This window comes from Zonotrichia leucophrys, chromosome 12 (assembly GCF_028769735.1).
Source record: "Zonotrichia leucophrys gambelii isolate GWCS_2022_RI chromosome 12, RI_Zleu_2.0, whole genome shotgun sequence".
Taxonomy (NCBI): domain Eukaryota; kingdom Metazoa; phylum Chordata; class Aves; order Passeriformes; family Passerellidae; genus Zonotrichia; species Zonotrichia leucophrys.
In genome coordinates, this window is record NC_088182.1 from 17,600,806 (window position 1) to 17,613,467 (window position 12,662).

At 46.4% G+C, this 12,662-nt stretch overlaps 1 protein-coding gene across 4 annotated transcripts in view; it reads right to left on the minus strand.

Moving 5' to 3' along the window:
- VGLL4 (vestigial like family member 4) overlaps nucleotides 1-12,662 on the minus strand; it is a 110,566-nt gene that overhangs the window by 14,397 nt on the left and 83,507 nt on the right. The window lies entirely within an intron of this gene.

Here is a 12,662-nt window from a genome sequence, read left to right on the forward strand (position 1 = left end):
AGATAAGAATTAAGAAATAACTTCAAGACCAAAAAGTGAAGAGTCCAGACTTGTTCTTCAGCTGTGCAGGCTGAAACAGAGACATCCTGCACATCTCAGGGCAGCAATTCTCAACCATCTACCCAAGACCAACCAGCATCTCTCTTCAGCCTAGGATTCCTTCAGATACTCATCCACATGCACCAAGAAACAACTTTTCCAAACATCAGACCAATCCCACTCCATCTAACACTGCAATATTCCCTAAGCATTGCTGAAGCCCAAGAAAAGTTTATTTTACTGAAAAGACATGGCTGATATCAGCAAAAATGCAGGGAATCAAGGCAGGAAGCAATATTTTCAGAGGAGAAAGTGAAGGAAAAGCAAATTACACTGCAGTTATCTCAGAATCTTTTATTTACAACTCCTCCATCAAAAGACTAATTTCCAGCTACTCCTGATAAATCCCTGTAGCTGTGCTCACATAATGAGCTCATCATTCACTGCAATGAAAAGAAAGCTGGGTTTGTGCCTGTGGATGAGGGATTTCAGCTTCCACACTGCAACAGAGCTGTCATTAAAGGCAAACCAGTGACTGAAGGGAAAAGCATTTCTCTCATCACCAGGTGAACGTGGGCATCCCCAGCAGCCTGGAGTCAGCTGCAAATTCCATCCCAAAAGCATCAGAGACCACTGGCTCTATGGAAAATAAAAATAACAACCTGTCTTTGCATCATTCTTGAGTAGCAGTGAAACTTCTTCTGTGTCCAGTCTATAGGTGTAAATCCAAGGTGGTATAAGTGGAACCCAAGGTGGTTTTTGTCCTGTTTTTTAAAGTCTATCATTAATATACAGGAAAATCTTTAAAAAGGCTCTGATGACAGGCAGAGATAAGGAATCAATATTCAGTGCTGAAATAAGTTACAAGACCAAAAGCTACTGCTTATTTCAGTGTCTGAGGAAGTCTCTCCACACACAAGGCTGAGATAAAGTCCTGCCAATGGAGGGGAATAAGGAGCCCCTCAAACACCCACATGGGGTGTGGGGATGTCCCATGGTGATCCTGCCCAGCCCTAAATCCTTCAGCCCCAACATCCCCTGGTCATGGACTCCAGGCTTTAAACTACACCCTTTTAAAAATTCTTTTCCTTCACAGGCTCTTTTTGTTTCTTTTCAACCTAAAATCCAATGGGTTGGATTGCCCTGGCCCTGACTCCTGAATTAGGAGAGGCAAAGCCATTGCTGCCCTCTCATCATCTTGCAGCCACTCCCAAGTTCATCTCTCCAACAAGAGTTTATTCCAGTAATACTTTCTTCAAATAAAACCTGTATCCTTGTCATCTCTGTGCTCTCAGTCAGTAAGAGCTAAAATTCACCTCCTTCCTGGAGATGAGGATCCAAATCTCTGCTGGAATCAGGAACAGCAATTTGGCTGAACTGCTCACAATTCCTCTGTGCTGTTCCTCAGCTGGCTCCAGAGCCACTTGGCTGTTCAGAAATTATTGCTTCTGTACAGAAATTATTGTTTCTGTACAGAAATTATTGCTTCTGCACAGAAATTATTGCTCCTGCACAGAAATCATTGCTCCTGCACAGAAATCATTGCTCTTGTACAGAAATCACTGCTCCTGCACAGAAATCATTGCTCCTGCACAGAAATCATTGCTCCTGCACAGAAATCATTGTTCCTGCACAGAAATCATTGCTCCTGCACAGAAATCATTGCTCCTGCACAGAAATCATTGCTCCTATAGAGAAATCATTGCTCCTGCACAGAAATCATTGCTCCTGTACAGAAATCATTGCTCCTGTACAGAAATCATTGCTCCTGCACAGAAATCATTGCTCCTGTACAGAAATCATTGCTCCTGTACAGAAATCATTGCTCCTGTACAGAAATCATTGCTCCTGTACAGAAATCATTGCTCCTGCACAGAAATCATTGCTCCTGTACAGAAATCATTGCTCCTGCACAGAAATCATTGCTCCTGTACAGAAATCATTGTTCCTGCACAGAAATCATTGCTCCTATAGAGAAATCATTGCTCCTATAGAGAAATCATTGCTCCTGTACAGAAATCATTGCTCCTGCACAGAAATCATTGCTCCTGCACAGAAATCATTGCTCCTGCACAGAAATCATTGCTCCTGTACAGAAATCACTGCTCCTGCACAGAAATCACTGCTCCTGTACAGAAATCATTGCTCCTCTACAGGAATTATTGCTCCTCTACAGGAATTATTGCTCCTGCACAGAAATTATTGCTCCTGCACAGAAATCATTGCTCCTGAATCCAATCTCAGCTCATTTCTCATGGCAGAAGTTGGGTTAACACGATGCCAGGCAGGCAGTGGCTTGGGCAGCTCAGGACACAGGGACTCTGTGCCAAATTCCCCTGGCAGCCTGAGAGGGCAGAGCCAACAACACAACAATACACTGTAACCCTTTGCATCCCCTTGGCCCTTTGCACTAATTCCAAATTAGCAGCTGCTGATTAGGAGAATCCAGCGGAAAATCCAACCCTGGAGGTTTCCCAGCTGCTCCTGTGTGTTCTCCAAAGCCATTCTCCAGGCTGGATTTGAGCAGCAGCTCCCAGTTCCCCAGGAATCAGTGTCCCAGTGAGTTCCAGCAGAGCTCAGCTGCAGGAGCAGCCTCAGCAGGGGAATTTGGAATTGCAGCGCTCTGAGCCAATGACTGAGGCAAATGTGAGTTGGTGGCAGCACAAGGGGCTCTATATTTAACCTACAGTAGCTGCTCTTGGATTGCAGCATGGAAACAGCTCCTGGGCATGGGAATGATCCCAGCCTGTCGGATCTCAGGATCTCAGTCCTGAGGTGCCGAGCCACCGAGACCACCTTGGGGGGCTCGGGAGTCCTGGAATGTTCCAGAAGTGCCTGGTGGCTGCACTTTGATCCCACACAGGAGACAACACCTGTATGAGGATGGGAGGGTTTCACCGGGGTGAATGGTGAAGGGATTGGTTAATTAGAGGGTGAAACACAGGGTTTAGGATTTCTGTACAGGGGGGTTTAGAGAAGTAAGATGGAGGAATTGGGCGTGTCCTGTCCTCCTTCTTCTTCTTCTTCTCCTCCATCTTCTGTGGTGATGGTGGCTCTTTCGGATTGGTTATTACTGAAAGTGCACCGAGTTATAAGAATAAATGGTATTGGGGAAAAATGATAAATATTGTACACGTAACAAAGGGTATAAAGATAGGTGGCTGCCTGGAGGGCAGACAGTGTGCTCATGGCTGGCTGCTGAGCAGAGCTCTGTTCGGCTGAAAGAAAATCTTTTAGATAAACAATTAATAAACACAGAGACCGAAAGAAGAACTGAAGCCTCTTCTCGTCCTTTGATACGCGGCTGCCCCAAGGCCACCCCGGGCCTTTCCAGGCCCCTCAAACAGCCGAAAAACCCGGACACCAGCCCAGCCCTGAGCACGCAGGCAGAACCTCACACACAGCCTGGGATATCCTGGGAACCCCAAAACCACCTAAAATCACTGCTCAGCAAATGCTCCTTCTTGGTGCTGCAGTGCACAGGCCAAATTCTCACCTTTCAACTGGATGTTAGCTGGGATTCTACAATTCAAATTACAATTTGCAAGCTGCAAAACCACCAAGAGCTCCAGGAGATTCTCACTGCCTCAAACAGAATCACTGCTCAAAATTATTCTGGTTTGTTTTAGTAAGCACAGGCTGATTTTCAAAGCAAAGGTTTTGTTTACTCCCTAATAAACGCTTCTGACATGAAACAAAACATGTACCTACAATAGTTGTTTGGGTTTTTTTTGAGCTAGAACTCCCTTTTCAACAATTAGTGTTGCATTTACTGGGGGGTGGGGCTGTCAAGTGACCACTGATGAACAAACTCACTGAAATTCCCGAGCAAAATAAACTTTCCTTTTTACACAACAACGCTTATTTCACTCATCCTCCCCTTAAATGAAGAGTCACAGCCCTAAATATTGTTGAACTGGCAATTTTTCTGCCAAAAAACCACCAATCCAGCAGCAATTACAACAACAACACAAAAAAACCAAATGAAAACTCAATCCAAACAAAAATTATAACACAGAAAAACACATCAAAAATTTTCCCTGAAAACTTTTGGAAGAAGAGACTAAAAAACTGGGCAATGGGATCAGTTTGTCTCCAGGAACAAGCCCAGCAGGCTAAAGACACCTAAAATGATTAAATTATCTCAGCAATCTCAGCAGAGCACACCCCAGGCCTTTCTGCAGGCAAATAATTCTCTCTTCTTAAATTAGAACAACTCTTCTGGGCAGGGAACTGCTCCTAAAAATCCTCTCTGTTGTAGTGTGTTGTTAAGTTTCTTGTGTTATTCCCCCAATTTATGTATTGTTCTCCCCTATTATGTGTAAAATGGTTTCGTTCCCCCAGTTTTTCCCGCCACTGCTAGCCTGTCAGCTAAGTTGCCATAGTAACCGCTATTCATAGTTGCCGATGTGTAATTGCTCCTCCCCTGGTTTCCCTTATAAGTGAAAGTTGTTTCCTCCCTGGGTCCAGTCAATCACTCCCTTTCTCCTCCCAGGTTTCGAGAACCTTCTCCTCTCTGGAGATGGTGGCTGGCTGGGGTCCCAGGACACCTCCTTTACCTTTTGATTATTGGTCTCCATGGAGTGTCAGTTCTGTGAAGTTCATCCCCTCACCTTTCCCGATTGGTTCCGCCTGTACCCACCCCCCTCCTTTATAATCCTGTTTCTCCCCCTATGGAAAAACTTCTTCCGGTTGGTTTCCCCGCGTTTAGATCCCGCAACACCTTCAATAAACCGATGTTTAACCCCCGGGAAATGGTCAGCTCCGTTCCTCCCCTATACCAGCGGTGTGAGCCAGTCCGCAGCCAGCACAGCCCGAGGCCCTCAGACGCCGAAGGGCGCTGGCCAGGAATTGCAGAGGGGCGTCGGCCTTTCGCCCTCAGCAGCCGGACTCTAAACTTCGGGCCACATATGCCCCCCTCTGCACCTCTCCTCACTCCATCCACCTTCCACTCATCCATCTCTGGGAAAACTAAAAAACACCTAAAGTTTCTCTTCCACATCAGATATTTCTTCTGGAAATGTACCAGACAGTGCCATGAAAGCTCTGCCCTTGTGAAAACACAGCAGCATTTGTGAGCCCCTCCTGTTCACACAGAAACAGCAAATCCTACAGATTTGGCAGATTATTTCTATTTATTTATTATTTATATTCATCTATTTCATGTTATGAAGTAATTTAGTTTACAGCGTCACTTGCAAAATAATATTCTATGGAAAAATTGTTGTTGTTATTATCATGATGATTCTTGTTTTGCTATTAAATATTTTATCTGAAGGGGCACTCACAAGGTGAATGTGTGAAGAAAATCATATTGCACTGAAGTCCAGGAGCTCAAACATTCCCCACACTCTGGCCAAGTTCAGAGATGCATCTCTCAAATCAAACATAAGGACCCAAAATCACAAAGCACAATTTCTGACCAAGCTCAAAAAAGAACTTAAAAATATATACTACAAACAAACCCAGCTGTCCAAACAGCTCTGCCATCGCTGGACTCCAGTTTGTCTTAAAAATCAGCGTATTTTACCAACCCTGAGTCCATCAGCAGTGCATCACAGCTGTCCCAGCTACTTCCAGCTTTATTTTAGAAAATTTAGATACAATCCCAACCTCCAGTGAATTTCTCACAATCCTTATCTTAAAAATCAGCCTATTTTACCAACCCTGAGCCCATCAGCAGTGCATCACAGCTATCCCAGCTACTTACAGCTTTATTTTAGAAAATTGAGATACACTCCCAACCTCCACTGAATTTCTCCAATCCTGGTCTTAAAAATCAGCATATTTTACCAACCCTGAGCCCATGAGCAGTGGGGGGAATACCAGAGCAATTCAAGGGTTTAAAATCCAGTAATTCCCATGGGTGAGCCCAGAGCAGAGCCAAGCTCAGGCATCCATGCCCACCATCCCATTCCCTGCTCACACAGCTATCCCAGCTACTTCCAGCTTTATTTTAGTAAAATTAGACACAATCCCAATCATGGCCTTAAAAATCAGCATATTTTACCAACCCTGAGTCCATCACAGCTATCCCAGCTACTTCCAGCTTTATTTTAGCCAAATTAGACACAATCCCAACCTCCACTGAGTTTCTCCAATCCTTGTCTTAAAAATCAGCAAATTTTACCAACCCTGAGCCCATGAGCAGTGAGGGGATGCCAGAGCAATTCCAGGGTTTAAAATCCAGTGAGCCCAGAGCAGAGCCAAGCTCAGGCATCCATGCCCACCATCCCATTCCCTGCTCACACAGCTATCCCAGCTACTTCCAGCTTTATTTTAGCCAAATTAGACCCAATCCCAATCAGCATATTTTACCAACCCTGAGTCCATCACAGCTATCCCAGCTACTTCCAGCTTTATTTGAGCCAAATTAGACACACTCCCAACCTCCAGTGAATTTCTCACAATCCTTGTCTTAAAAATCAGCATATTTTACCAACCCTGAGCCCATGAGCAGTGGGGGGAATACCAGAGCAATTCCAGGGTTTAAAATCCAGTGAGCCCAGGGATTTAAAATCCAGAGCAGAGCCAAGCTCAGGTATCCATGCCCCTATTCCCTCACACAGCTATCCCAGGTACTTCCAGCTTTATTTTAGTAAAATTAGACACAATCCCAATCATGGCCTTAAAAATCAGCATATTTTACCAACCCTGAGCCCATCACAGCTATCCCAGCTACTTCCAGCTTTATTTTAGCAAAACTCGACACACTCCTACCAACCCCCACTGAATTTCTCCAGTCCTTAAACCCAGTGAATCAGAGCACTTACCAAGCATCATGTGCTGGGGTGGCTGTCCCCAAAGGCACAGCCATGGCAGTGAGCAGCTCCTAGGTGGATAAACCTCCCTGTTCCCAGGGTTTGTGCTCCTAGGTGGGTAACTCTCAGATCCCAGGGTTTGTGCTCCTAGGTGGGTAACTCTCAGTTCCCAGGGTTTGTGCTCCTAGGTGGGTAACTCCAAATGTTCCCAGGGTTTGTGCTCCTAGGTGGGTAACTCTCAGTTCCCAGGGTTTGTGCTCCTGGGTGGGTAACTCTCAGTTCCCAGGGTTTGTGCTCCTAGGTGGGTAAAGCCCCTGTTGTTATGAACAAAAATTCGGTTAATATTTTTTGTGAGAAAGAGAAAGAGTTACAGGGAGGCAGCCGGATCTCTGTTTCTGCCAGGGTTCTTAGTGCTTTGTTATTGTAATCACGGGTCGTTGAGGCTTATCTCCTCTTTTGTATTAGTAAAGGCCTGGCTGGGTGCAGTGATGGCCCTTCCCTGAGGCAGCGCGCTCTTCCAGCATAGGGAAGACACCTGAGAGGGTGGGGGGGGTTATGCAAAGTGACTCCAAGACCAGCAGGCTTTGGGACCTCGACTCCAAAATGCACAGAGAAAACCCCAAAAACAACGAGTCAATTACGAATTGAGAGACTCAAGTGGTGTCTGGACATGAGGAGCCGAGTGCTGAGCCTGCAGAGATGCGGAGCCCCTCTCGTCCCCAGCGCCGAGTCTGAGGGGGACCGCACTGACAAAGCAACATCTGACAGGGACACCAAGCCCTAAAGGCTCCCACGAGGACCGGATCCCCGGCTCTGCCCCTGGTGGACAGAGCTGCCATATCCTCCTGCTCTGAGTCACCCTGGGAGACGCGACGGGGACTGCAGCCCTGCCGAGCCGCCCAATCCTGAGCTGATCACTTTTAATAAAGGCATTAAAAAGGAGAAGAAGTCTCCTGGCCCTGTTTATTTCACCTGTTCCCAGGGTTTGTGCTCCTGGGTGGGTAACTCTCAGTTCGCAGGGTTTGTGCCGCAGAGCCCTCAGCCCGGGCTGCTCTCCCGGCTGGCACCGCCAGGGGGGATTCGCAGCCGGCCCACAGCCACAGGCGGGCCCTGCCTGGCAGCTGCTGCAGGAAAAGGGGAAAAAGGAGGCCCGCGAAGGGGCCGGAGCTGCCTGCGCTCCCCTGCAGGCTGCAGAGCCCTCAGGAACGCTGCCAAAAGCATTGCTGTGCCTCCAAGGCAAGGGATCCCAGACGTTCTCAGTGCCTTTGGCAGCACCGCAGCGCTGGCTCCAAATGGGAGCTGCGGAGTTTCACTGGACACAAAGAACAAGCACCCCCTTCTCTTCACACACACACAGTGCCTGGCTGCACAGCCAACTTGTGTTCTGCAACCTAATTCCAACATGATTTGAACATTTTCAGCATCTTATGATATTAGTTTTCTATCATCTTCACTAGGGCTGAAATAGGGCAGCTGCTTTTGTTAAAAGATTTTTTTTGTTAAGGATTTCTAACCCACTGATACAGAATATCTGTTCCACATGATGAACATCATTTCCTGCAAAGTAACTCCTGGCACACTTTAATTCTGTTACTGTGAGGTGGGAAAGCTAGAATTTAAAGTGGTATTTCAAATTGGGATTATATACATCCAGGGAGAAAAATCCTAAGAGTTCCTTACTTAGAATTAAGCAATAGAAAATCACCAAATAAAACAAACAAACTCCCCAATAAAACCTGAAAGCAGCAGCAATTTGCTCTGAGTCTCAGCCAATTATCTGAAGTGTTCAGAACTGTCATGGTTTGAACCTGGCACAGAGCCAGTGCCCCCATGAAAATGCCTCACCCTGGTGTCTGCTGTGAGATGTGACCAGGAATAAGCAAAACAGGCTCCAACTTAAACATAAAGAACACTTTATTACCTAAAACTACAGGAAAAAATAGGGAAAGACTATAAGGAAAAGGAAAAAAATTGAAAACCTTACAAAAACCACTTTTCCCCCTCCCCACTCCCTGACTTTCCCAATCCAATACATTCTCTCAAAAAACACCAACTGCCCAGCCCGGCACGACACTTTAGTATACTCAAACTGCAGTTCATGAAGAGGAAAGGAGTCCTTCTCGTTCCATAGGCTTCTCGTGGAGACACACTGAGAACCTCGTGTGCTTCCCTGTCACTTCGGCACCGCCCGGGGAAAAAAAAGTCCTTTTGCCGCTTGTGACATCTTCCTTCCATGCCCAGTGCTCTCACCACTGTGCATGGCCAGAGCTGCTTTTAGGGTTGTCTTTCAAGGATGCCTTGTCTCACTCCAAAAAGGCACAGTCTCTGCTTTTGGGACATCTGTCCCCCCCATATTTTTCCAACCCCCTGGGGCCGGGGGGTCCTCACGAATGAACCCTCTTGGTTTTGAGGCACTGCCTCCCCCTAAATGCAGTCTGTGTCACAGGAACAACTGAGTCCATGGCCACAAGAAAAGTCCAGCCAAAAGGCCACTCCAAATCATCTCTCCCCATCCAATCATCTCCACAATCTCCGGGCCAAAAGTTCTTATCTCATCTCATCTCTCATCTCCCTTCTTATTCAGCTTCGAGGAGGATTAGCATTTTCTGCAAGGCCCCAATCATGCAAGAAAGGGTTAAAAGTTTTCAGTCTCTGTCTGTCGGTCCCGGAGCGACTCCCACGCACGCTGCCCACACGCTGCCGCTCCGGCCGGGCAGTCTCCCTCCTTCTCCTCCTGGCTGGCTGCTCTCCTGGGGGGAGGGGGGGGGGCTGGCTGCCCGATGTCTCGATGTCTCTTGGGGCTCCCCCACCCTTCCATCCTTGAAAGCCCCCTCAACCCCCACCTCTGTCCAGGCCCCAGGCCTACCGCATGGCCGGCCCCTCCCCCGCCCAGCAGCAGCGGGCCGGGCGGGGGAGAGAGATCTGAACTCCTCGCCCGACGAGGTCCAAAAGAGGAAGTGCCAGGGCAGTGCCCTGCTTTTAACCCCTGTGTATTCTCGGAGGTGTGTCCAAACCCCACTGGCTACACCAGGTGTCAGTATGAAACCCAAAACCTTCATTGGTTTGACCACAGCTTCCCAGAATTCCCACTCCTTCCTGGTCAAACCATGACAAGAACATGAAAAAATACTCCAAGCAGCCCAATGCCCTCCTGAATGACTGTCACCTAAATGTACAGCCCAATTTACCAGCTATGTGCTCCCCAGGTCCTCTGAGCTGCCTTTTCCTTTTCTGGCTCAATATTCCATCCCAAAACTGGCAGAGATCCTTGTTGGCTGCAGGAATCACTCCTGCCACAAAACCAGGTACATAATGAACACCCTCCCTCAAAGGAAAGACCTTTAAGTCTAAACCATTGAAAAAAACCACGAAAAAGAAATGGGATTATCTCATATAAACAAACACAAGCCAGACTTTCTATATTTATCCTCACCAAACAGGATTTTTAGAGATAAACCTTGGACCAGAGAGTTACTTGCAAATGGAATCAACCAGGAGAAGGAATTTCACAGTAGAAGAAATAAACCAATAATAAACTGTGAAATGCACAAAGCAGTGTCCCATTACAGCACCAAGCACAAATATTCAGATTCAGATGAATTTCCCTTCCTGAAGCCTTCATACTCACAAGTATGAAAGAATGCAAGAGAACTGCATGACATAAGAGCTCAGTGCAAAGCCAAATCTAAATCTAATGTACAGTAAAATGAATTAACACAATCTCAGATCCTGCTCGTTTTTCTCACAGGATTCTTTTTTAGTGGCTGGCCACCTTTGCTCCAACACTCAGAATTGTTTTAGCAAACAGCCTGGTTGCTTTCTAACAGCAAAACTCAGGGATTTATTAAATTAAAAGTTCTATCACTCTGGAACATGTGCACAAATACAAAGCAGAAACAATAACAAAGTGATCTCACTGCAATGGGTACAGACTGCAGGTTACCTGCAATGCAACTTTTTTTAAAAAAAGGAAAAAATGCCTCACTAACTTCTCTGTTCTGCACTGCTGCTGCCTTGCACAGTTCCAAATATATTCCAACTCCAAACCTACTCCAACTCCTGTGTTTGGGTTCTCTTCTGCCTGGCACACTTCATGGCTCATCCTAAATTTCCAGCATTTTTTGAGGAGCCTTTATGTGAGGCCATTCCTGAGACACAAACAACAAAAATGTCACTTATAATAAATACACAGGAATTTAACTTTTAATAAATACCCAGGAAACTTCTGAAATGGTAACAGATGTCATTAATTCTACTGAGGTACAAAATTTAGACTGTAAAGAAAATTTTAGAAATCATGCATAGCTCAAAAAGTGGAGCTTTCCAAGAAACAAGAGAAAGCTCCAGATTTCAGTGTTACCACAAAAAGTGTCTAAGTAGAAATGAATATTGTAGCTAAAGTTTCCTAAAATGCACAGTGATTTCTGGACAATAAACATAACCCTTTTCCACATCTTCAAAGTTTTGTTTAATTCTGACAAGGTGGGAACCAGCTGTTGACTCCCATCAGATCCAACTTACTTTTCAAGGATTGAGGACAAAAAATCAAAAAGTTTCAGCCTCCCATCAATCCAAAAGGAGAAACTTTTTGAAACTTTTTGATCCTGTAACCTGCACCAGGGCATCTCTGCCTTCCTTCTCCCAGCTCCTGCCCAGGAGCAGAGCAGTGCTTGGAAAGGAGAAAGAAAAAACAACCAACTGTGGGATTTCTCTGATTCAGCCACCTCTCCATAATTCCCTCTTCAAAGAACAGCAGTAGCTCCAGCTGCCTGTGGAAAATGCTGCAGTGCACACTACAAAATGCTGCATGGAGGGATGATTTCTGGAGCAGGAGTGGTTGGGAAGCTGAGAAAGGCCCTGCAGAGGATGTGGTCTGTCCTTGGAGATGCTGCTGCTGCACTTTGGAGAGAATTTGTTTGGATGGCAGTTTCAGCAAAATTCACACACATCAAAGTGTGCCAGGAACTCCATCCTACAGCTGCCAGCCTGTTGGGATCCTGAGCTTGTCAGTACAACTCTGAGATGTGTTAGAAAGGCTCTGTTCCCAGCCCAGCACTCCAAGGAGTCAGAGCTCTTTATTTCTTGGTCTCAAGGTTGTTTATTGTTTCTCATCTATAAAATTCTTTCTTCTGACCTGCCTCTGTCAGACAGAGGCACTCTGCCTGCCCCCAGGGTGGTGTTATCTTTTCATACTAAAACTATGTGTACAATATTTACAGCTACTTCCCAATACCCATCACCTGTGTCAGACAGTGAGCTTCTACTCTAAGCCAATGTAAAAGTGCCACCATCACAGCAGGAGATGGAGGCCAAGGAGAAGAAGGAGAAAGGCTGGACATGCCCAGATCCCTCCATCTTGCCCCCCTGAATTCCCATTCTAAAAACCCCAAAATCTACTTTTTCACCTTGTGTTAAATTCACTATCATTTTACTTAGTTTGTCATGGCTTGCAGATCTCCATCTGAGGTTGGTCATTTGCTCCATGGGGCATAATCAAACCCACAGGGGCATTGTGGGCTCTGTGCCAGGGTCTCTGAGCCCCTCAGGGCAGCCAGAGGGATGTGCTGGCTCCTGACACCAGCCCAGCCCAGAAATCAGGTTTCCCTTCTAGCTCAAAAGTTTCAGCCTCCCACCAATGCCCTCAGTGCAAGAGGAGAAACTTTTTGATTCTCTAACTTCTAAATTCTGCAGCTTTTGACCCCGAGCCCTGCAGAAGCCAGCACAGTGCCTGGCTGCTCTGAGGCATCAGACAAAGCTGGGGGAGCACAGGGAGGGGAGCAAGGCAGGGTCTGGAGGTGCTGGGATGAACAGGATGGGATCTACAACAGCAAATCACAGCTGGAAGGGAAAGGAAAACTTTCC